This window comes from Panicum hallii, chromosome 3 (assembly GCF_002211085.1).
Source record: "Panicum hallii strain FIL2 chromosome 3, PHallii_v3.1, whole genome shotgun sequence".
Taxonomy (NCBI): Eukaryota; Viridiplantae; Streptophyta; class Magnoliopsida; order Poales; family Poaceae; genus Panicum; species Panicum hallii.
Window position 1 is genome coordinate 17542967 of NC_038044.1, and position 24048 is coordinate 17567014.

At 45.2% G+C, this 24048-nt stretch overlaps 1 pseudogene; it reads right to left on the reverse strand.

Annotated features, from left to right (window-relative positions):
- Positions 1–23230, reverse strand: LOC112884859 (annotated as a pseudogene).
- Between the last annotated feature and the right edge of the window lie 818 nt (positions 23231–24048).

A 24048-nucleotide genomic window follows, 5' to 3' on the forward strand; every position in this document is an offset into this window, starting at 1 on the left:
AAGTTATTCATGATTTATATTTCCAATTTTTGACTCAAGCCTTGTCCAAAACGACTTCCTTTACCAAACCAGAGGGAGTACACACACTCATCATCCCTTCGATGATACGTGCGCAAGCCTACCCCTAAGACCACCTCTGAAAGATTGAGTGTGAATCCTCACGTCCCACTAAAAGAATATTGCTGATTAAGTCCTAGAATAAATCCAGGAAAAAAGAAAACATCAGCGCTAAAGCCATGTTTAGTTCCCTGAAATTTCACCAACTACCCATCACATCAATCTTTCGGACACTAATTAGGAGTATCAAATGTGGATTAATAACAAAACCCATTCCACAACCCCTACCTTAATTTTCAAGACGAATCTAACAAGCCTAATTATGATATGATTAGACAACGTCGTGCTAAAGTAATCAATCTCTAATGATGAATTAATTAGTCTTAATGGATTCATCTCGCGATTTTCAGACCATTCGTATAGTTAGTTTTGTAAGTAGTCTACATTTAATACTCTTAATAGACCTTAAAAGAGGACCCAAAAATTTCACCATAGGAACTAAACGGTCTCTAAGTTGATAACTTGACCCTGATGGGCAGATTCCACGATAGTGAACACCTTACTAGCCGAGCTACACCTAATTGGATGCGCTTTGATCTTAAGTACATGACACCATTGAATTCTTACTCAAATTTTGACCAACAATATTTATTTAGGTAATTAATTAGGTAAAAATATTTATTCAATAATGAATTGGTTTGGTAAAGTGAGTATTATTAGATCTAACAACAAAATTACTATAAACTTAACTTGTATATTTATTTAAATACCTATAAATATTTAATTGCCTAATCAGAAATGACAGTCTTTCATGGCAGGAGGCAATGTCTTTTTTTCCTTTTTCATCATCTAGCACTGTGATTGTATACAAACTTCAAAGCAAATATTGCATCATCGTCTATCTAGTGGTCCTACACATCTAGGTGACGGTATTTCTTGCAACATGAAATTCAACTAACTTTCATATGATACACTTACCCTGATACTACAAAGAGGTAAATGGAACAATTTGAACGTGCTAAGCCATCCATGGCACATGACAAAAATTTAGACTGAAGATCGAGTCGGTTGGACAAGTGGCTTTATTAATATAAAATTAATTTCACATTAATTGTATACAAATATGTAAATTTCTATCATATATGTATTAAGATCAATCCAAACCTGTCACATATGACATAAATACATGAGATAACATAACAATACCACAATAGTCTATTGTCCAGAGTTCCAAACTCATGTCCAAACATCGATTCACGAAGAAACTGTTTAATTGGTTCATCGGTGTTCGAGATAAAACCGTCAGTTCCATTGGTCAAATTGCATGAACCACATAGGTCACATGTTCACGTTCTTCTACTTCAAAAATCGGTGAATTGGTCAAACTTAGTGTATTACAATTCAAGGGTGACTACAATTGATATAAAATATGCGGCATTGTAAATTATCCTAGGAACCATTTTGATGCACGAGGAGGTTTGAAGAATTGGATGGCCAACTAGTAGTTCAGGAACCAATTTGACTACCTTTAAGTCAACACCGAGGGATAAACATGTGTACCATTTTAAGATGCACTATGCCAGAAATGATTTGTGTTGGCACACTGAAACTAGCGTGTTGGCAGGCAGAATTGGCACGCGCCATCACAAAGGTGATCGGGGCCGCTGGGGCTAGCGCCTGCCAACACGGATGGGTGATGGTGGGTGAGTTATTTAGGTGGCCTGCTAGCACAGATGGCACATAGGTAAAGTCGTGGACAGCCTCTTCGGAAGCCAACCTTCCATTTGGAGCTTGCTCGAGAGTCGAGAGGAGCTCGGGAAAAGTTTCAAAAAATACCAAATCTTAAGGGGAATGTTTTGCTCTTTTTTTTTGGAGGTGCAGTGGTGGCTATAAAAGGTGAGTTTGTGCCGCCATTCCAACCTTCCTTTTTAACTTTTGTCATCATTTCTAGCTTCATTAGGTTGCTGTAACATCCCGATTTTTCAAAATCCTAAAAAATAGCCCCTAAATTTTTTTTCTAAAAACATATAGCAACTTCACATAAAAAGTCCCTGCATTTTATTTATTCACAGTGCACTTTTTAAATAAATCCTAGGTATCATATGCATAATTGGGTGGCTAACTTCTCTCACTCCAAATTTTCCTCACTAACTAGCCCTAAGGAATGTTCTAGAGATCTCCACATCTTGGTCCATTCAAATTTGAAATCACAATTCAAATTTGAATTCAATCTCTAGCTCTAATAAATGGGAAATCCTTTTAAACCTTTCATGGGCCAACTCTATCCTATCTAGCCCACCAGCAGAAACCGGCCCGGCCTCCCCCTTCTTTTCCCCTCACTCGCACAAGGCCCAGCCAGCCCACAGGCGGCCCAACTCGCCACCCGCCGCGCTGACGTCACGCCGACGCCAGCGTCCTCCTCCTTCCCTTCTTCCCTCTTTTACCTCTCCTCTACCGCGATGTCGCCGCCGCTTCGCACTCCGCCTCCCCGCTGCCTTATCCGACCCGTTCACGCGCGCGTCGCACCCGCCTGCTCCACCTCCTCCTTTCCCCCACAGGCACAAAAGCTATCTGCTTTTCCCCACGCCGCAACCGTGGATGCCGCCGCATTGTGCCCTGGCACCCCGCTGTACGCCCTCTCCGCTCGATCTCCCTTATCCCACCGCCATCCCCACCACGGACACGCGCGCTGCAGAGACGCGAAGCCAAGTTGACCACCCCCTCTCCTTTCTCCCCAAGGACGGAAAAGCCACTCGCTTTTCCCGCGCCGCAAACTGCACTCCCGCTCTGCCCCGGCGCGCCGCCATTGGCATACGCCGCCAGAACCCCCTCTCCGCCCCTCCCCTCACCCCACTGGAGCGAGCACCACGGCCACTTGCACCACCTCCGTACCGCATGCCCGCTTGAACACGTCCCCTCGCTCCCACGGCCGCGTAGCGCCCACGCCGTGCACGCGAGCTCTGCCCGCCGCCGTACCATGCTCTGGCCCAATTCGCCTTCCCCGGCCATCCTATCTCCATGCCAAGATACGCGCCGCACTCGCCTCATCCATCCGCACGCCTCCGTACCCCCCATGCCTGCTGGGAGTGCGTTGGTAGGCTTTTCCTCGCCGCACCACCCCCCCCCCCCCCCCCCACGCTCGGCCGTGTACGGAGCTCCGCCGCCATTATTGGCCCAGCGAGCTTATCTGTCCGCCCGAGCTCATCCAGAAAGCTCGAGCAAGCTCGCCTCGACCGCCTGGGACTATAAATAGCACCCCGGGGCACTCTCTCGCCACACACCACCCCACTCCATCCTCGCCGACACGAAACTCCCCTCCCCGCCCAAACGCCGCTCGCCACCACGGTGACACTTGATCCCGATCGTTTTGCTGCCGGATTGGCGCCCTCCGCCGTGTCAGAGCCCCTTTAGATATGTTGCCATCCTTTCCCCTGCCGCCTTCCCTCTTTTTCCCCTTGCTAACCACCCCGCCGCGGAACCAAGGTGCCGCCGGGATTCCGGCAAGCCTCCGGCGGTGCTCCGACCATCACCACCCGGGCTAGCTGCCCTACTACCCTCACAGAACACACACCATCGCACGTACACGCTCATTTGAGTCTATAGCCGCTTCCAGTGCACGTTTCGTGCACGACCGCGTGCCGCCGCCATTCCGGCGAGCTCGCGTCGTGCTGCCGCAGCCTCTCCGTTCCCTTCCCCACCCCTAATTGCTCCGCTGTAAGCCGTAGAGGCCCTAGAGCTACTCCTCGTCGCCGGAGAACCACCCTAGCGGCCGACAGTGAGAACTCCGGCGGCCTCCCCTGCATCGCCGCCGCGCCTGAGCCAAACTAGGGCGGCGCTGCCCGACCCCGTCTCACGCCGTCATGTCTCCTAGCCGCAGACACGCGGGCCCGGGAGGAACGACGTTGGTCCTGCCGTCCGCACCCTTGCCCATCCTTGTGTAGACGCGGTCCACATGGACCTTAGGCACATGTGTGCCATGCAGGCGCCACATGGGCTCTCGGTGCACCAGTTGGACGCCCACGTCAACCGCGCCAGCGCCGCGCCACGCCAGCCACCCGGCCCCGCCCGTCAGCCTCTCAACTGCGTCGATTTCGCTAGATACACACCAGCTTTTGTACACCAAACCTCAGTTCTATAGATTAGAAATTTCCAAAAATTCTCAGAAATTCACCAAAATTCTTAGAGACCCTAAGAAGCCTAGAAATGTTTTCCAATTTATTTTGACACATTTCCAAGTATTAGATTTTATTCAAGCCTTTTCAACCTATAGAAAACCCTTATGAGTGTACCCCAAAATCCACCTTATCATATCCTTAGCCCCAAAAATCTCCATAAAATCCTCAAAAATACTAGGAGCCTATAGAAACTTAACCACATCTTAGCCACATCAAATATTTCCTCCCTTTATCCAAAACTAGGATAAACACTCCCTTCTTTTATTAGAAAACCCATATTTCATGTGATCGTTTGATCATATCACCTCACGTTCTTCACATACCGTCCTAGGATCTCGCTCTAGCCCTTAGATCACATTCCCGTCTATCCTTAACCCATGCTTGATGTTTGCTATGAATGAATGATTGATGCGTATAACAATGTTATAGTAGATCGAGTGTGATGACGTCGGAAGACCCAAAAGCTCAGAAGATGATCGGGATCAAGATGAAGACTCAAGACAATTCTATAGCTTCCCCCTCATAGGAAAGAGGCAAGTCCCAGCAACACCCCCTTTCGATCATATTCTGTCCACTGTTTATAGTAAAACGAACCAAGATAATAAACCTGCCATGCATTTGCTTTAAGGACCAGTTGATCCCGGTCACGACTAAGTCATGATCGAGCATCAACTGTAGATTTGTTATTCAATAATACTCATGGAAAGGATTCTATTGCTAGGGAGAGATAGAGGTATTGGTTTTAGAAAGTAATAAAATGAACCTACTAAGAGAGTTAGACCCTGTAAGGATAGACTTGGGAGTATGGGGGCAGCCTGTGTGGAGGATCCTGTCCATGCTTACTCCGGACACATAAGGTTCGGTTCATGGGAAAGTCTTTCTGGTGCGATGTACAGCCGCACGGGCCAAAAAGGTACAGCCTGTCCTGAGTACCTGTAATGTGAGGCCTTGATCCACACCCCACCACTGAACCTAGTAAACCACCCAAGGGGCCACGGTGGGCAACGGATACACTGGAGCAGGACCTTCGCAAAGTCTCAGGTCCAGCCGGTACGGGTCATCGGGAACGTTATGGCATCCGGAGTGGCACGGTGGTATTGTATACCACAATTTATATGCATATGCATTTTTCCCGGGAATTGGACCCGCGAGGTGGGTGGTGGTGGAATGACCCCTACTTAGGCCCCAGTGTAGATGTGGGTGGAGCTAGGGGATGTTGTCTAGGATCGGATGAGAATGTAGTCCGAGAATAGACGCCGGTGGGTACGGGTTTCGTAGGTCAGTATCGCCTTTGCGCGAGGTATGGGCTGACTGACCGTGCGGGTAAAGTGTACCCCTCTGATCAGAGTGTAAACTATTCGAATAGCCGAGGCTCACGGTTACGAGCCCACACGGTAAAAGCTCCCATGTTTAGTCCACACCTTTGATACTAGGGGTAGGTGTGGATAGATTGGTGAGGCAGGGCAGTGGCCCTTAGAGAGAGTGGTACGGCGAATGCCGGCTCAGTGGAACCCCGGTGGTCGCTGAGTTAATAAAACTTGGGGACTGACAGGGGAGGCTTTGTGTTTCCCCTCCAGGACCAACCCACTTAATTATACTTGCTTTGCTTTTATTTCTCTCTTCAACTTAACACACATGCATTAGTTTACTTTTATAATAATCAAGACCTGCTTCCTTTCCGTTGGAATCTTGCATGTAGATATAGGTTAATTTTCTTATATGCTGGGATTTGCTGAGTACCTATTTTAGGTGCTCACTCTTGCTTCCCTCGTCCCTTCTATCACTACTAGAAAATGGTCTATCGGTACCAGCACGTTAGTGCCGGTCAACAACGAGCCGGCACTAACGTGCCTCAACAGTGCCATCCCCCCAACTGTCAGACGGCTGCCACAACGGTCAAAACGCACGTTAGTGCCGGTCGGTATATCTAGCCGGCACTAACTTGGTCAATTACAAATTAGTGCCGGCTGTCTGCTCTAGCCGGCACTAAACGTACACAGTTAGTGCCGGCTAAAACCACCAGCCGGCACTAACTTGCCCCGTATATACCGGCCACTACATCCCAGCCCTCCCTCCATTTCATTTGCCACTCTTCTTCTTCCCGAGCCCTCCTTCACTCTCATGGCGTGTTACAGGGGAGGTGCTGCCCATTTTTCCCCAAATTTGTGAGGATTTCACCCATCCAAGTGCACCAAAGGTTAGTAGCTTCTTCCACTCTTCTTTCACGGTATTTATTCTTTGTTTCATGCTTTTCTAGAAAAAGAAAATAGTGATTTTAAGGTTGAGGGAAAATGAGCATCATTTTCTGATTTGTTCATTAATTTGAGCAAAATAGAATCGTTTTGTTACTTTTTAGAGAAGGTTTTCTTGATAGTTTGACTATGACACATTTAGAGTAATTTTTTTGAATTATTTCACGGGGATATGTGTATATGCTACTATACAAAATTTTAGAGATTTTAAGGATGAGGGACAATGAGCTAATTATTGATAAATTTCCTGCTATAGTGATAAATTTGGCTTATTTAGCTAATGAACTAATTATTGAAATAATGGATCCGATTACACCGAAAATACGATTTTGTTAAAGAAACACTATATACCTAACTAGTGAAACAGAACAAAGCCACTCAAGAAAACTCGAAATAAAAGGACAGAACATACTTTGGGATTTGGATCATCAGCATCACATAAAGCACCAGCTAGAGTAGTATAGTTATCAGCTTCTGGAGAGTTTCTCACAGTTTCACTCTAAAGCTACTCCCTCCATTCCGTTTCAAATTATCAGTCGTTTAGACTTTTCTAAATTCATAGTTTTTCTATGCATCTGCATATATATATTACGTCTAGGTGTATTGTAAAACCTATAAATCTATAAAAAAAAAGTCAAAACGAACGGAGAAAATACCACGGACAAAAGCCACCAACAAACTCGCAAAAACGCAAGTCGTCACGAGAAAGCAACAGGGCAGTTGTAAAATAACAGAAACGACCCGGAACAACCGCCACCACGAACAAAAACCACCAACAAACTCGCAAAAACACAAGTCATCAACAAAGCAATAGGGCACTTGTAAAATCACATAAAACGACCCAGAACAACCGCAAATTAGAACTCGCAGTACTCGCCACGATTTAGGGTGTGTTCGTTTTCTAGGGCATAAAGTTTAGAGGGGTGACATGTGTATATGTTACTATGCAAAATTTTAGGGATTTTAAGGATGAGGGACAATGAGCATGATTCATTAATTTGTTCATTAATTTGAGCAAGGTAGAATTGGTTAGTTGCTTTTCAGAGAATGATTATTATATAGTTTGACCATCACACATTTAGAATGATTTTTTTGAATTATTTCATGGTGACATGTGTATATGTTATTGTGCCAATTTATTTTGCTATTTAGTTTAAATTTACTAGATAGGTGGCCTATGACACATTTACATTTTTTTTGAATTACTTCATAGTAACCTGTTTTTAGGGATAATGAGCATGATTTTTTTTAAATTTGTACAGATGGACCGGCAATGGATGCACGGAAGCCGGAGCACCTCGGCGTGGATTCAGGGTTTAGATTCTTTTCTCAAGGCAGCAATGGCAAATAGGTCGCCAAAGGGTTTAATGTGTTGTCCATGCAGTATTTGCGAAAATAAAAAGGAATTCCGGAAAAGAGAAACTCTATGGAATCACCTGGCCTTGAATGGTTTCATGAGTAACTATAGCCTTTGGACTAAGCACGGCGAAGTTGGAGTTACGATGGAAGATAATGAAGAAGATGATGATGGTGATAACAATCTTCCAGATTGGGCATGGGTTCATGAAACAGGTAGCTTTCAAGATGAACCAATGGACGAGGGTGAAGGAAATGTTGCACAAGAGGAGCCACCTGACGAGCTAGGTCAGGCGTTGCTTGATGCACAGAAAGACAGTGACACTGTGAAGGAGGCATTAAAGTTTGAGAAGATGTTGGAGGATCACAAAAGGCCATTGTTCCCTAGTTGCAAACCGGAGCAGAAGAAGTTGGGTACCACACTAGAGATGCTGAAATGGAAGGCAACTAATGGTGTCACCGATAAGGGATTTGGTGAGCTATTAAAGATTGTAAAGAACATGCTTCCTGAGGGTAATGAACTGCCGTCAACAACATACGAAGCTAAAAAGATGGTTTGCCCTCTTGGATTGGACGTGCAGAAGATTCACGCATGTCTTAACGACTGCATCCTGTATCGCGGCGAATACGAGAACTTGGAAGCTTGTCCTGTTTGCAGCGCATTGCGGTATAAGATCAGGCGAGATGATCCAGGTGATGTTGATGGGGAGCCGGTAAAGAAGAGAGTTCCCGCAAAGTTGGTGTGGTACTTCCCTATAATACCACGTCTGAAGCGCTTTTTCAAAAACAAGGACAACGCTAAGTTGATACGGTGGCACAAAGAAGACCGTAAGGAGGATCACATGATCAGACACCCAGCAGATGGGTCCCAGTGGAGAAACCTTAACCGAGAGTATCCTCAATTTGACAACGACCCAAGGAATATAAGATTTGCTCTAAGTGCGGATGGAATGAATCCGTACGGTGAGTTTGGTAGCGCTCATAGTACATGGCCCGTGACCCTATGTATGTTCAACCTTCCTCCTTGGTTATGCCTGAAGCGTAAGTTCATCATGATGCCGGTGCTTATAGAAGGGCCAAAAGAACCTAGCAACGATATTGATGTGTTCCTGCAACCCTTGATGGATGATCTCTTACTGCTCTGGAAAGAAGAAGGTGTACATGTGTGGGATGAGTATAAACAGGAGTCTTTCAACCTCTGAGCTTTGCTTTTTGTATGCATCAATGATTGGCCCGCACTTGCAAAACTTTCAGGACAGTCGAACATGGGATACATGGCCTGCACCCAGTGTTTTGATGAAACCGATAGCATTTATTTGAAACACTGTAAGAAGTGCGTATACATGGGCCATCGCCGATTCCTTCCTACCGATCACCCCCTAAGAACCGAAGGGAAGCATTTCAAAGGAGAGCCCGAAACTTGTCGTAAGCCTCTGTTCCGTAATGGAAAGCGTGTGTTCTCGATGATCAAGGATGTGAAGGTAGTATTTGGAAAGGGTCCCAGTAGCCAACCTGTTCCGAAGGATGACCAGGGACATGTTCCAATGTGGAAGAAGAAGTCTATATTGTGGAACCTACCTTATTGGCAAGTCTTACAGGTTCGCAACGCAATTGATGTGATGCATCTGTCAAAGAATCTTTGCGTCAACCTACTAGGCTTTCTGGGAGTGTATGGTAAGTCAAAAGACACATTGGAAGCAAGGAGCGACATGTGGATGCTAGCTGGACGACAAGGCTTGCAACCCGAGAAGAGAGACAAAGGACGCCACTATTTAAAACCTGCCAGCTATAATCTGAGTAAAGAGGAGAAGGAAAGCATGTTCGATTGCTTGAACAGTATCAAGGTCCCGTCTGGGTACTCCTCAAATATACAGGGCATAATAAATGTGAAAGAGAAGAAAATCCAAAACTTGAAGTCCCATGACTGCCACGTTCTGATGACACAATTACTTCCGGTTATACTGAGGGGTGTTCTACCGGAAAATGTGAGATTGGCAGTTGTAAAGCTTTGTGCATTCATGAATGAAATTTCACAGAAAGCAATTAATCCAAATAATCTAATAAAGCTGCAGAAAGACATTGTCGAATGTCTTGTCAGCTTTGAGATGGTCTTCCCACCTTCCTTCTTCAATATTATGACACACCTTCTAGTTCATATTGTGACAAAAATAACTATTCTGGGTCCTGTTTTTCTACACAATATGTTCCCTTTCGAGAGGTTCATGGCAGTATTGAAGAAGTACATGCGTAAACGTTCTCGCCCAGAAGGATGCATTGCTAAGGGCTATGGAACCGAGGAGGTCATTGAGTTTTGCGTTGACTATCTTCCTGATCTCAATCCGATTGGGCTCCCCGTGTCACACCATGAGGGGCGACTAAAGGGAAAAGGCACACTAGGAAAGAAATGTAATGTGCACATCCCTTGTAGTGAATTCAGCCAAGCAAACTTCACGGTTCTTCAGAATTCATCCAAGGTGGCTCCATATATTGATGAGCACATGAATATTATACAGTCTGAAAATCCACAAAAGAATCTTTCTTGGATTACACGCCAACATATAAAAACTTTTGACGGCTGGTTCCGACGAAAATTATTGGGCAACAACACAGTTGATCAAGAACTTCAATGGCTGGCTAGGGGACCATCAATCACTGTCCAGCAATACCAGGGGTACGAAATCAATGGGTATACATTTTATACGAGAGCTCAAGACAAAAAAAAGCACCAACCAAAACAGTGGTGTCCGTATGTGTATAGTAAACAGTAATGGAGAAAACAACAACTACTATGGTGTCATAGAGGAGATATGGGAACTTGAATATGGACCCATAGTTGTCCCTTTATTTCGTTGCGAATGGGTGGCTGAAGGAGGCGTAACGAAGGACCGGTATGGGATGACCATAGTTGACTTTAAAAAGATTGGATATAAAGATGAACCATTTGTTCTAGCTAAGGATGTGACACAAGTGTTCTATATGAAGGCATATCGAGCAAACCGAAGAAGAAGTCAGATAAGACGCCTGAAGCAGACAAGGCTAGAAATGAGCCGAAACGGCACATAGTTCTTCCAGGAAAAAGAAAAGTTGTTGGAGTTGAGGATATTTCGGACAATTCGGAAGATTATGACCAGATTGATGACCTTCCTCCATTCTCAGTTGACATTGACCCTAGCATCCTCTTATCCAAAGAGGACACACCTTACTTACGCTGTGATCACGCTCAAGGCACTTTCGTCAAAAGGAAGATTATCAATGTTCCAGTACATAATGATAATGAGTAGTAGTTTTATATAAATTATGTATTGAATTCTCTCAATCAGTGATGTAATGTAACGCACCGCATCGTATTTATCTCAATTCTTGATACTATTTCTCCAATGATGACATAATATCATCTTCAGATAATATTATATTTTTGCATGGTATAAATATTATTTACATTCACTAATTTTGCATTTCTAGAAGCATTGAAACATTAAATTACAAACAAATAATTAGGTAATATGCGAATTGATTATATCATTGTATAGGCCACTATTGAAAAGTTTTTTAAAGAATTTTGCATGGATCAAAATGAAATGTTTTCGATTTATTATCAATAACAGAAACATATACACATATAAACCCTTTACGCTACACATATTTGATAATGGTTGCATATTCGTTAATTTACTTCAATTACTATTATTATTGTGTACATATAATTACTATAATTATTGTGTAGATAAAAATAAGATATAAATTTTTGTTATATTATTCTAATTATTAAGCCTATGTTGAATAAATTTATGAATACTACAAATTTAGTGTAAATGGGAACTGGCGTGGCCAGTTCCCGCGCGTACACGTTAGTGCCGGCTGGTAACACCAGCCGGCACTAACTTGAGCACGTTAGTGCCGGCTAGTAACACTAGCCGGCACTAACTTGTTCTTCTGATGTCACGTGGGCGTGTTAGTGCCGGCTGGTAATACCAGCCGGCACTAACTTGAGGACGTTAGTGCCGGCTAGTAACACCAGCCGGCACCAACTTATCCATCTGACGTCACGTGGGCGCGTTAGTGCCGGCTGGTAATGTCAGCCGGCACTAACCGCGCCATCCCCCCAACAAATTAGCCCCTTCGCCCATTCAGATCGACGTCGCCCCCAACTTACCCGCCGCCCCGACCCTCGCGCCGTTGCTGCCGCCGCCCGAAGCTCCGGCCGCCGCTCACCTCGTCGTCCTTGCGCCATTGCTGCTGCCGCCCGAAGCTCCGGCCGCCGCGCACCTCGTCGTCCTCGCGCCATTGCTGCCGCCGCCCGAAGCTCCGGCCGCCGCGCACCTCGTCGTCCTCGCGCCATTGCTGCCGCCGCCCGAAGCTCCGGCCGCCGCGCACCTCGTCGTCCTCGCGCCATTGCTGCCGCCGCCCGAAGCTCTGGCCGCCGCGCACCTCGTCGTCCTCGCGCGCGGCCAGTTCCGTGCAGCCCGGCCGCCCGGCTGCCCCTGCCGCCTCGGGGTCCTCGCGCCACTGCTCCGCGTCCTCGCGCCATTGTTGCCGCCGCGCACCTCATCGTCCTCGCGCGCGGCCCGTTCCCCAGAGCCCGGCCGCCCGGCTGCCCCTGCCGCCTCGAGGTCCTCGCGCCATTGCTGCCCCAGTGAGCACCTTGCATTGTCATCTACGAAGTTAAATCATCTTGATCTATGGAGTAAATCAGTACATACTGCTGTAGTCACGATATATGACATTGGAAGCTCTAAACATAAGAATTGCTTTGCTGCACGGTGAACAAAAAAATAATAAGTGCACCTCCAACCAAAAAAATATAAAATCAAGCAGGAACTTCAATTATCTGAAAAAGAAAATACTGGAATTAGAGGTATACCTCCACCTTGTTGATGATGTAAGCTCCTTGCACTCCTGAATTACAAAATGAAACAGTCAATATGGTACAGTAATAAAAAGGAGAAAGCTTCCTAACATAGAGCAAGCTTACTTCCAGCATTGCAAGGAAATCATCACGTGCTTTCCTCTGTTTGATACGTTTTTCTTCAGCTTCAAACTTTTTTCGCTGGTTCAAGTACTGCAGGAATAAAATCATCAGACCCAAACCTTAGAAACATTTACCATAAAGAGCCAGAGGAGTTGAGGATACTGCTAAGAAAGGTTAGGATCTTATGAGAAACAAAAACTGACCTCACATTGAAAGCTTGCTTTCTCTCTAGACTAAAGTTTCATACCTGATCCCATGTCCAATCAGACTCAACATTTACTGAATCGAGCAGGGACTTGAATGCATTTTTTGCCTCCTACATATCAAAAAACATGTGGTACATAAATTAGATGAGCACTTCATGAATAAATATCCAACTCATTATTTGTTTCTTTCAAGTGATCCTCACCGCCTTAGTGGCATAGACTACAGGTTCTTCTTCACTTGTTTTCTCCTCCAGTGGACTGACATTAATCTTCCCTACCACTGGCATGGTCTTTTTGGCCTCCTAGAGAATAGCATGAGGAAGCGGCATTAACACATACGGTCCCAGAGAGGAGGAGGAAGTAGGCAGCTCTAGTCCACTAAGCCTAAGTAGAATACAGCAAACTCTTACTGAAAGCTAGAAACAAAGGAAGGTTGTGTCATGTATATGCAAAATATTCACTTTTAGTATCAAAAATATGACGAGGCAGTGCAAAGAGTTGCATGTGATCAGTTAAAATATGATGGCATTTTTGTTTGTTATTTGCTTGGCTGCCGCATTTCGGAACTAAGGACAACATTCAGACCTGTTCTGACAAAAACCATAGGTGTTTTATCTGTATTTCTAGCAAATTAGATAGTAGTTCCAGCTGTCCTTATATAGCTTTCTTCACCATCATCGTATATATTTACAATCTGAGCATAGTAGGAAGCTCTATGAAACAGCTCATATTTCTCAACCTATTTGGATGCGTACCGATTCGTTGTGTGTGTGTGTGTGTGTATGCATACCGAAACTGAGTTCGATAATTGAGATTTAACTGTACACTTGAGCATGTTTGCAGCAAGTCTAGTCGTTATACTGTGAGAATTAATTTTCTCTGTCTGATGATAAGAGTATTAGCTAGTAATGTCTATGCCTACTGCTAATTCTAGCTTTAGTTCAATATTTGGTGTCATAGTGATTTCTGTCCCTATCAGTTACCATTGGTGTCATAACTTTAGTTCAATATTTACTATCATAGTGATTTGTTTTTCTGGCATATAGGACATGACTTAACATACTCCTTAACCTGCCGATGCATCTTGTTCCAATAAAATATTGATTGCCAAGAAATTGTTCAATCCATACAGGTACCACACAAGAAATTGCCAATGATTGTGCATGAGAAGCTCTACATAGGGCATCAGCTACTTTGTTTTCTTTCCCTTTTTTGTATTCCACCACATAATTGAATCCCAACAGCTTTATTAAGAGCTTGTGTTGTATTCCATCAATAAGCCTTTGTTCATGAATATATTTGAGGCTTTGTTGATCTGCTCTTATTTGAGGTTCAATATTTGGTGTATAGTTGAGAACTTGCAATGATAGTCTGTGATTTGCTTTCCTGTTCCAGTGAATGCTGAGTTTTTAGTGTTCTGTGTGAATGCTGTTGATCTTCCGGCAATGCACTGGCCCCGATTCGCACACGGGAGGCCCGAGCATGGAGGCGGGGCAGGCCGGGGCGTCAACCTCGCGTGGAGAGGCGTCTGTTAATAGTTACTAAATAAATCTTTTTTGTATATATAAATTCAGGAATTTGTTTTGTTCAGTTGTAAAAGAATATATTTGAGGCTTTGTTTACTCGGTAAATGATTGCATTTAAGTGCACAGTAACTTGATTAAGTATTAAGATGATTAAATGGTTGGTGCATTTAAATCGGCACCTTGGTGTTTTGATTTCTGGATCTAAATAACCATGTGAGCCTTTATGAATATAAACATGTGTACAATATTTTTGCAAATACATACATTTTATTAGTACTAGAAAATACTTAATGTTTTTTTATTGTTTCGGGTAGTGGAAATGGATCCTACGGACAACCAAGACGAGTTAATGCACGAGCTCATTTGTGGTAGTACTGGGCACATAGCTCCAGAGTATCACGAGGGTGAGAATGATGGCAGCCAATTTTTAAACTTGCATTATCATGGCGACGAGGAGCAAGATATTAGTGGGGAGGAAGAAGAAAATATCAAGGAAGCCGAGGTATGAAAGTTTAGTGATTCTTTCAGGCATCAGGATAAACGTTTTGTCAATACCTGTCGCGACGTCCACTAGTTGGTAGCAACCCGCTTGATAAATTTGCGATTCTTTCAGGCATCAGGATCGAGGAAGCCTAAACGGAAACGTGGCTCCAAGAGGAAAATGGTAGGATGTACGACCATCACGGAGATCAACGAAGCAACCGGCGAGCCACTAGCCCCTGGTCAAATTAAGACGACCTTTGTAAATCAATTGGGATATCTTGTTAGGGAGAACGTCCCCATAAAGTACAAGGTTTGGAAGAGAAATAAAGTCTCTGATCGACCTGAAGATATCGTGCCAGATTCGGAGAAAGATTTGTTATGGAAAGAGGTGTCGTTGCACTTCAACTTTCCCCCAGGCAAAGCTGACAAAGTAAAGGGATGGGCATTTAAGAAGATGGCAATTCAGTTCGGCTCGTTCAAGAAAAAATTGGTGGCAAACTTTGTCAACAAGGGCCTCACACCAGATTTTGATAAAGTCTGGAAGAAGCAACGAGAGTGGTGGAATGAATTCGTGAATTACAAGCGCAGTGCTGACAGCATGGCAGCCTCGATTCAAGGCAAGATGAATGCTAGCAAAAAGACAAACTTCCATAGACTTGGGCCTGGAGGTTATAAGGTTGCTGTTCCGAAATGGGAAAAGATGGAAAATAATTTAATTGCAAAAGGAATCGTACCGCAGACCTTGAGTTGGCCCAAACGAGCAAGGTATTACTTTTATGCTCATGGAGGCACACTAGACCCCGACACTGGAATGTTTGTGACTAGCGACGTACTAAGAGAGGCTGCCCAAAGACTTGATGACGCAATGAGGCGTACAGAAGAAGGAACCTTCCAGCCCAACAGAGAGAATGACGAGCTGGCTTACGCTCTTGGGAATGCGGAACACACTGGACGGACCCGAGGCATGGGCGTAGTTCCATGGAAATATGGCTTTTCCGGAGATCTCGAAACCTACCGAAGCCGATGCAGAAGCAAGGCAGTAGTGGCAGAGAAGATCTGTAGCCTAGAAAACTAGATAATGTCACTTGAGGCAGCAGTTGGGCAACACTCGGACCAACCAGCTGCCAATGTGGAGTTCAGCACCCCTTCTCAGCGTCGCAGCAGTGTTGCTTCCACAGAGCACCCTACTTTGGGTGCCGACAGGACGAGGGACCCCATCGACGACATTGCCGTTAGGACCCAGTGTGAGCTTCTGGTTCTTTATGGGAAAAAGCTCAAAGTTTGTGCTGAGGGTTATGCGGAAGTCCAAGAAGAAGGCAGGACAATACATTGCCAGCCAATTCCTGAAGGATTCACCAGAGTCTTTGTTGACCGAATTACTGAAGAACGCTGGGAAGACTTGGACCTCCCGATCCCTATAGGTCCTGAAGAAACAGAACTACAACATGCCGTACACACATGGATTGCGTGGCCAAAGTGCGACATAAGATTGGTGCAAGCAGCCACAGATTCCGCTCGGTGCTCAAGGCAAAGATCACCAACACCAGCTGATGACAGGAATCCTAGTGTTGGCCCACCTTCTCCACCGCCTGCACGGGACCCCAGCATGGATCCGCCATCACCAGCCGCACAAAGCGAGCCAATTTCGGCATCATCACCAGCCGCACAACAGAATCAGAGTCAGCGACAGAAGGCATACACGGTACCTTCGGTCCCGCCATCTCATAAGCAGCAAAGAAAGAAGAAAGCGAAGGCTCCAGAAGAGAAAGAGGCAGAAGAATCGTTTGAAACCTTCTTGCTGAAGCGCAAGCTACTGAGGGAGGCTGCAAACAAGAAGCCAGAAATAGATCCGGTTGCGAAGGCACATTTCATTAAACACTTCATTAAAGATCCCACCAAGGAGAAAGAAAGGGAGTTGGATTATGATCGGCAGATCAGAAAGTGCTACAACAACCCCAAGAATCGACGGATCAATGCAAAGACCGTTCCCCAGCTCGGAGAGCAGTCCAAACAATCGATCCCTCCATTGATAGTGCCGTGTGAAGAATGTCCTGATGAATCAAGAGATCCGTTGACCATGGCTGGGATGATATTGCAAACTGATCTAACAAGGGCTCAATTGCTTGGGGAGGCCCTACAGAATGCCCGCGGCAGGAAAAGTTTGTACTTGGTGAACCTTTGATATGGCCAGAGTTGCTACCATTCCTACCAACGAGAATGGCCGAGTTACACAAATGGTATGCCGTGCAATCTAAAGCTAATGAATTAGAGATGTTCCCAGCCCGGATTAAAGATGAGCATTTCTGGCGGGGGGCAGGTGAAGTATATATCGAGTTTGAAGCACTTTACGATTTATACCATCAAGATGCCCTTGACAAGTCCCTCGTGAGTGTATGGTGCATGTGAGTATTGTCTCTCGTTTCATTATTTTTAGCTTTGTGTGTTGACCGATCCCCTTTTTCTTGTGTCCCGTAGGTCAAAAATTCAAATTTGCCAAAAAAAAACTTCCATAACGTCGGGTTCTTCGACCCCGATATTATACACGAGAAAACGGTAGAGCAAAACCCTGAAGAAATAGTCAATATTATATACAGGGGGTTGCGTAAGAATAGCATGTGTCCCTTCATTCTCTTGCCATACAACCATCAGTGAGTCGTTCTTTGTTAGCCTTTTTTTTCAATCCCTTCGTATTAATAATACTATTTAATAACTATTTTAATCAACATTAATTGGTTATGCGTATGTATATGCACAGCTTTCATTGGATATTGCTTTGTATTCGGATTGACGAGCACAAGGTCTTGGTGTACGACTCGTTAAGGCAAGATAAATCAAAGTACCAAGATCTCATCGAGGTGGTAAATACTGCATGGCGTCGCTACCTCCGCAAACACATAGGCTTGTCCATAGGTGAAATCGAGCCACTTTATTGGGTGACTGATTTTCCGGTATGAATATACTCTCGCTACTAATGTCATTCGCAATAAACATCAGAAAAATTCTATATCTTAACCCACATTTGTCCATAGTGTTGTAGACAGGGACAAGGAAACAACTTATGTGGATACTACGTATGCGAGTGGATCAACACTTTTGCAAGTGAAAAAGGGCAAATGACAGTGGAGGCATTCAATGTACGTGAGCACAATCACATCTGCTCATCATTTTAATTCATTATCTTTTATTCTCATGTTTTTATCGAAAAATATGACAGCATTGGCGGATGAAAGAAGAACTCATTGAAATGGCTCGGATCAGGGCAATTTAAGAAGCTATATGCGGATTCCTGCTCGATGAAGTCATAAATCCTAAGGGCGAATTTTATGGCGATGTCCGTACAAGCGTCGCCGAAAAAGATCCGACGACGGGGAAGCTGATAAATTACTATAGTTGATGTTCTTAATAATTTGTAATATCTCAAGTACTTTTAAACTCCTAAGTGTTCCATACATGATGAATATATATATATATATATAATATTAGTGTAATATGCTGTCCTAATATTACTGTGCAATGCAAAAAGTACGATTATGTAGTCGAATACGGTAGAAATACGCATAGCCATACGTATAAAAATGAAAAACAAAAGATAAATAAGAAAAAAGATTTAGTGCCGGCCAGTTATACCAGCCGGCACTAACCTTGCTGCCAGGAGCCGGGCCGGGTCGGGCACGTTAGTGCCGGCTGGAATTACGGACCGGCCCTTTAGTGCCGGTCAATATAGCCGGCACTAACGTCTGACACGTTAGTGCCGGCCATTTAGTGCCAGTCACAGGGACCGGCACTAAAGCTCCCTGTGACCGGCACTGATGTGCCTTTCTCCGGCAGTGTATTCAGAAGAAAGAGAGGACGAGCTTCGTAGCAGGGGAGGGTCTGCTGACCCGTTTTCGGACAAGCTACCTGAGGTATGGGTCTACTATGTAGGACTCCGCTGCAAGTTAGAGGTTACACCTATGGTAGTATTCTTCTTACCTTTAAACCTCTTTTAAATAATAATTGCTTGTTCTTCCGATATATGGATTTGATACTTCTTGTGAGAAGTGCTGGTACCATTAGCCGATCTAGGGAGTGGTACTATTGGCATTCGGGCACCCATTTATATATATAAAAGGCAATTATTTATATATAAAAAAGGGGTGGTCCCCACAGGGTGGTATCAAAGCTATATATAAACGTAAATACGCTTAGATAGCCCTTAACCCTAAAAATCACTAAACTAGATCCTTATTCTTACCCTTTTCTGAAAGACAAGAGGCATCAACTCCGAAAGACGTTGATGAAACAGAGGAGCAGAATTAAGGACAAAAACATATATATTGGCACTATGCAGAATTCCTATTCCCCGTCCCATCAAAATGCCGGCACATGCATGGAGTATTAATTACACAGTTTTTGTTATACTTTGCGAGACGGACATTTTAAGTCTAATTAGTCAATGTTTGGACAATTTTTACCAAATACAAACGCAATGCTACAGTGCGCTACAGAGGCAAAGTGCGAACTTTGCCAGGCCCGAATTGGGCATCTAAACAAGGCCTTAGTCAAGTATATGTGATGATAAAGTAAGTCGAGTCGCAAACAAAATAAATGATATTTACACCACTTTTTGAATAAAAAGATGATCAAACGTTACGAGAAAAGTCGACAATGAATAGTAATTTGGAACGAAGTTAGTATTACAATATAGAAAAAGATGAACTGCTATAGCATTCTCTAGCTAGATAATAATTCTTAAAAGCTTTTATTAGAATTTTAAGTACCATTCCGTTCCATCATCTTTGCCATGTATTTAGTTACTGAAAATGTTTCTATTATATTCTTGCATTATTTTTTAAATTTCTGAGTGCCTGTAGCATCGCATGGGCCATCACCTAGTCAGAAATAAATCCTGGGATCAAAGTCTGAACTGTAGATACACTGATGCGATTCTCACAAGTCGCAACAGCTACCACCGCATCTTGGATCTTCACCTAGCCCTTGCCCAGTTCAAGCCAGTAACCATCATCTCATCTTTACCTGACGAACCCAGGTTATTTATTTATAGGCAAACGGGCCTAAAATGCTGTATCAGAGAGACAAAGATGGTGAGGGATGCTGAAGATCTTAACCGACACCACCTGGTAGTCAGGAACCATCAAAAATGGTTGACGAACTGAAGGAGCTAGCAGCGGTCTTGCAGGTAGGCGGGCAGTGCTTGCTATGAACAGCGGCGTCAGTCGGCTTGTTCGCTTGACTAGTGCTGGTTTGTTCTGAGATAAAAGTACTGCTGGCTGATTGCTGGTTTGTTCTGAGAGAAAAATACTGCTAGCTGGTGGCTGATAAGCCAGACAAACAGGGCGAGTATTGTTTAACAGCTTTTGTCTTGAACCGCGGTATCAACAAATAAATTTAAATTGAGGGAGTACTACATTTAAGTCAATAAATCATTAGATAGGCATAACGAGGGATGGCAGGAACAAGAGAGAAAATGTGCATGCCGAAAAATTAAAAACGAAATCATAACACATAAAAACATGGTTCAACCAAAACATTAGCCCAGTTCAGTAGTACATAATAAAGTACCTGTATCTGCATACCGCAAGCAACATAATCCAGATAGTCACATTACACATAATTTTCATAATTCAACTTAAGAAAAGTTCAATCTCCAATGTCTGAATCAAGATTCTTTGTACCATGTTTCAACAAACGGGTTGACGTTTTGTCCTAGCCAGCTCTTCGCATCAGATGGTTTACCCTGTTCAGTTTGTTTGATAGCTACTTTTCAGCTCGCTTCGGTGCTTCACTCCTGCCTGGATCAAAGAGAATAGCTCATGTTTTGAATGATAAAAAAATCTACAACATGAATTATTATGTTCATCCAACAAGAACAAGTGTCATGTTTATTAGTAACTAGCACAAAAAATAGAAAGTAACATAAAAGCAAGAATAAATTATGCATGTCTGTTTTGGTCAAACATATTGTTCTTGAAGTGAAAACCCAGAACAACTTAGTTTTGTCATAAACACAACTCAATACTATGTCCAATGGAACGCATTTGGTTGATCCCCTGCAGATGCCCCGGCCAGGCTGTGTGGGTGCAGCTTTTGGGAGTTTAGTTGCCTGGGGCCTGTCCAGTGGCATGCAAAAGTAGCCAGCGAGCCTAGCTTGGTATTAACATGCCAGTTATGGTATAAGCAAATAGTTATCATGTTTTAAGGCATATTAGTCATTAGTATTGATTTGATGATTCAGGCAAAATAATTATAATTAATATGTTTATTAATATAAGCCGTTTAGTATCGATTTGAGACAGAATTCCACCACAGTTAAAGAAAACTGAGCTGTGGCCTTGTCTACTTCCATAACAGTTTTGCTAACTTTTCATAGGAAGGAACGCGCACAAACCACAAAAAATCAGCTTAACACAAACTTATTTTTATTGGATTATTGCCAGGATTTGTTTAACCACCTGATATACAGGCATACAGCATCGACAACACTGTACAGAACAAGTCATATCAAATAACCCTCCTCCACTGAATCACATTGTCATCAAGCCATAGCTCCTGAAGCTCTAGACCCTACTGAAACCAGAATGGTACCATACCAACACAATGATTAACTAGTTCTCATGGCAAGCATGGCATTCAAACATATAGTCGCACATAAAAACATAAAGGGAACTTACCAGCATACAGAAGCTACCTTAATATTGCTCAAGTAATCCTGCAGATCTCACTTGTGCAGAAGTCCATGGTAATCTTCTGGACATCAAGCTCAGCCAATCCTCGCAATGTTGCCTTCCTCACATCAATAGCAAACATCACTGCCAACTTGTCCATGTTCCTGGGTCTGGTTTCAGAAATCAAGTAAACGACATCATCATCCATGCTTAGGATGGGGTTTGCCACTGGAAGCTCCTTCCATGTTCATGTGGTCTTGCTGCTCAGCGTAGCCATGAGATCAGAAAGGCATAGGTCACCAGCCTCCAAGTTGATGTCTTTAACGACAACTTCACAGTCACGTTGCCAGTGCCAGCCCTCCGACAAACCAACCGGTATCGCCATGTTCCATGTTGTCGACTTCCAGCCATCACGGATGACCTTGGATTTAGGGTTATTGAGTTGGCGCACCCAATCAGTGTAGCAAACAGGGACAGGGGTGGCAATCAGCTCTTCTCGTTCCAAGAATTCCAACTCGACATACTTGATCGAGTCTTTGTTCCGGCTGATAGTCACGTCCCGCAAACAGCTGAGGTCACGATTCTTGAGGAGGCGATCCCAGTTACCCCTTGCCGGCGCCGGCAGCGGGACATCCTGGAGCAGTGGGCGTTCCTTGAGCACGTCACAAAAGAAGATGCCGCGCCACGGGTCCACCCAGGCGACCGTGCCATGCTCACCGCCAATTGTGATGGTCTTCTCAGTCTCGTGGTACAGCCTGTTGACTGCCGGAGGTAAAGGGACAAGCCTGTCCCTCACGAACTCATTCACTGACAGCCGCTTGGAGATCCACCCTTTGGAATCTGAGGATCTGTACAGGTGGAGGTCCAACTCCCACCTAAGGAGCGTTCGGCCATAGTACAGGGGGCCCCTACCACCGAGAGCAGCGACGACATACCAAGCGCCGTCTTCGCGGCTAATGAGGGCAGTTGCGGAGTCGTGGAACCGCCTGGCATGCCGGTTCGGTAGCAGATCTAGCCACTGGGTGCGCGGTCTGTAGACGAAGTAGTCCCATTCCGTGCTGTTGGGGCCGAGGGGAACACGGAGGAGGGCGAGATCTGCGTCGGTGGTGACAATATTGGGCCCTGTGCGGCGGAAGTCCAGGCCAGGGTAGTGGACACAGAAGTGGGAGACAAGTGGCGGGCGGGCGGCGCGGAAGGTCACCTTGATAGGCAAGCCGCGACTCGTGGTGCTCTCGGCAGTGGTGGTGTTGGGGAGGTCGGCGATGTAGCACCGCTTGTCGAGGAGGACCAAGCCTGATGCGGCGGCGGGCTCGGGAAGAGAAGGTGGAACCTAGGAGGAAACGGTGGAGGCAGCCATGTCCGTCAAGGGCGAGGAAGCGGAGGAGGTGAACAGATCCAATCCAAGCAGAGGCGAGGGGATCGGTGGGATGGCAGCAGGCGGCGGCGAGATTTTTGGGACGAAATTTGGGGTTAGGGAGCTAGGGTTTACCTTCGGGGAATTTTGGAGCCGCGGCCGCGTCAGTACGTCACACGTTGTTTGTGGTTAGTGCTTTCTGCTGACCGGTTCGGGCCGGGCCGCACCGTCAAAGCCCGAAAACTTCGACAAAGCTTCCGATATAAATAACAATAAAGGCAAAATAGCCACTTTCGTCCTCCAACTCTTGACTTTGGGTCGATTTCGTCCCCCAACTCTTGAAAGGTGCAGTTTAATCCTCAAACTCCTGTATTCGGGTCACTTCCATCCCCAATCCAACCTGGCTGTCCACGTAAGCACGCCACATCACTCGAGCGCCACGTCTGCTAAGGTAAAAGTCTCATATGCCCCTGTGCCTTTTCCTTTTTCCCTTCGCCTCTCCCACGCAGTAGCATATTTATTAAATCAATAGCTGAACACAAATCGAACTCACATATTTCCAATTTGATAAAAAAAGTAGTGTCTGACCTCCATCTCTGCATGCCGGCTATTCGATTCCTCACCACCAGGTGGTCTCCATTCCTTCCCGACCGTCGATCCACTCCTGTGGCGGCCACCTCGGGCCATGGGGCGAAAGGCGATGCGCCGCCACAGCAGAGATCGGTAGCCGCGCAGTCCTTCGGCGTGACGGGTCTCCCGACCTCCCCGCGCTCGTCCACCTCCACCTCCGCGGTCGCCGCTGACTTGGACGAGCTGCTGCTCACGGCTCCGCCGCCGTCAGCATCGGAGCCTCGGAGCTTCCCCTACGCGGTGAAGCAATAGGGAGGCGAGGCGGAGGCTGAGCAGCGAGGCGGAACCGCGGAAGCCTCCTGTGCGGCTCGTGAGGGAGAGAGAGGCAGAGGTCAATGCCTCCCAGCCCATGCAGGAGAGAAAAATGAAGGCGAC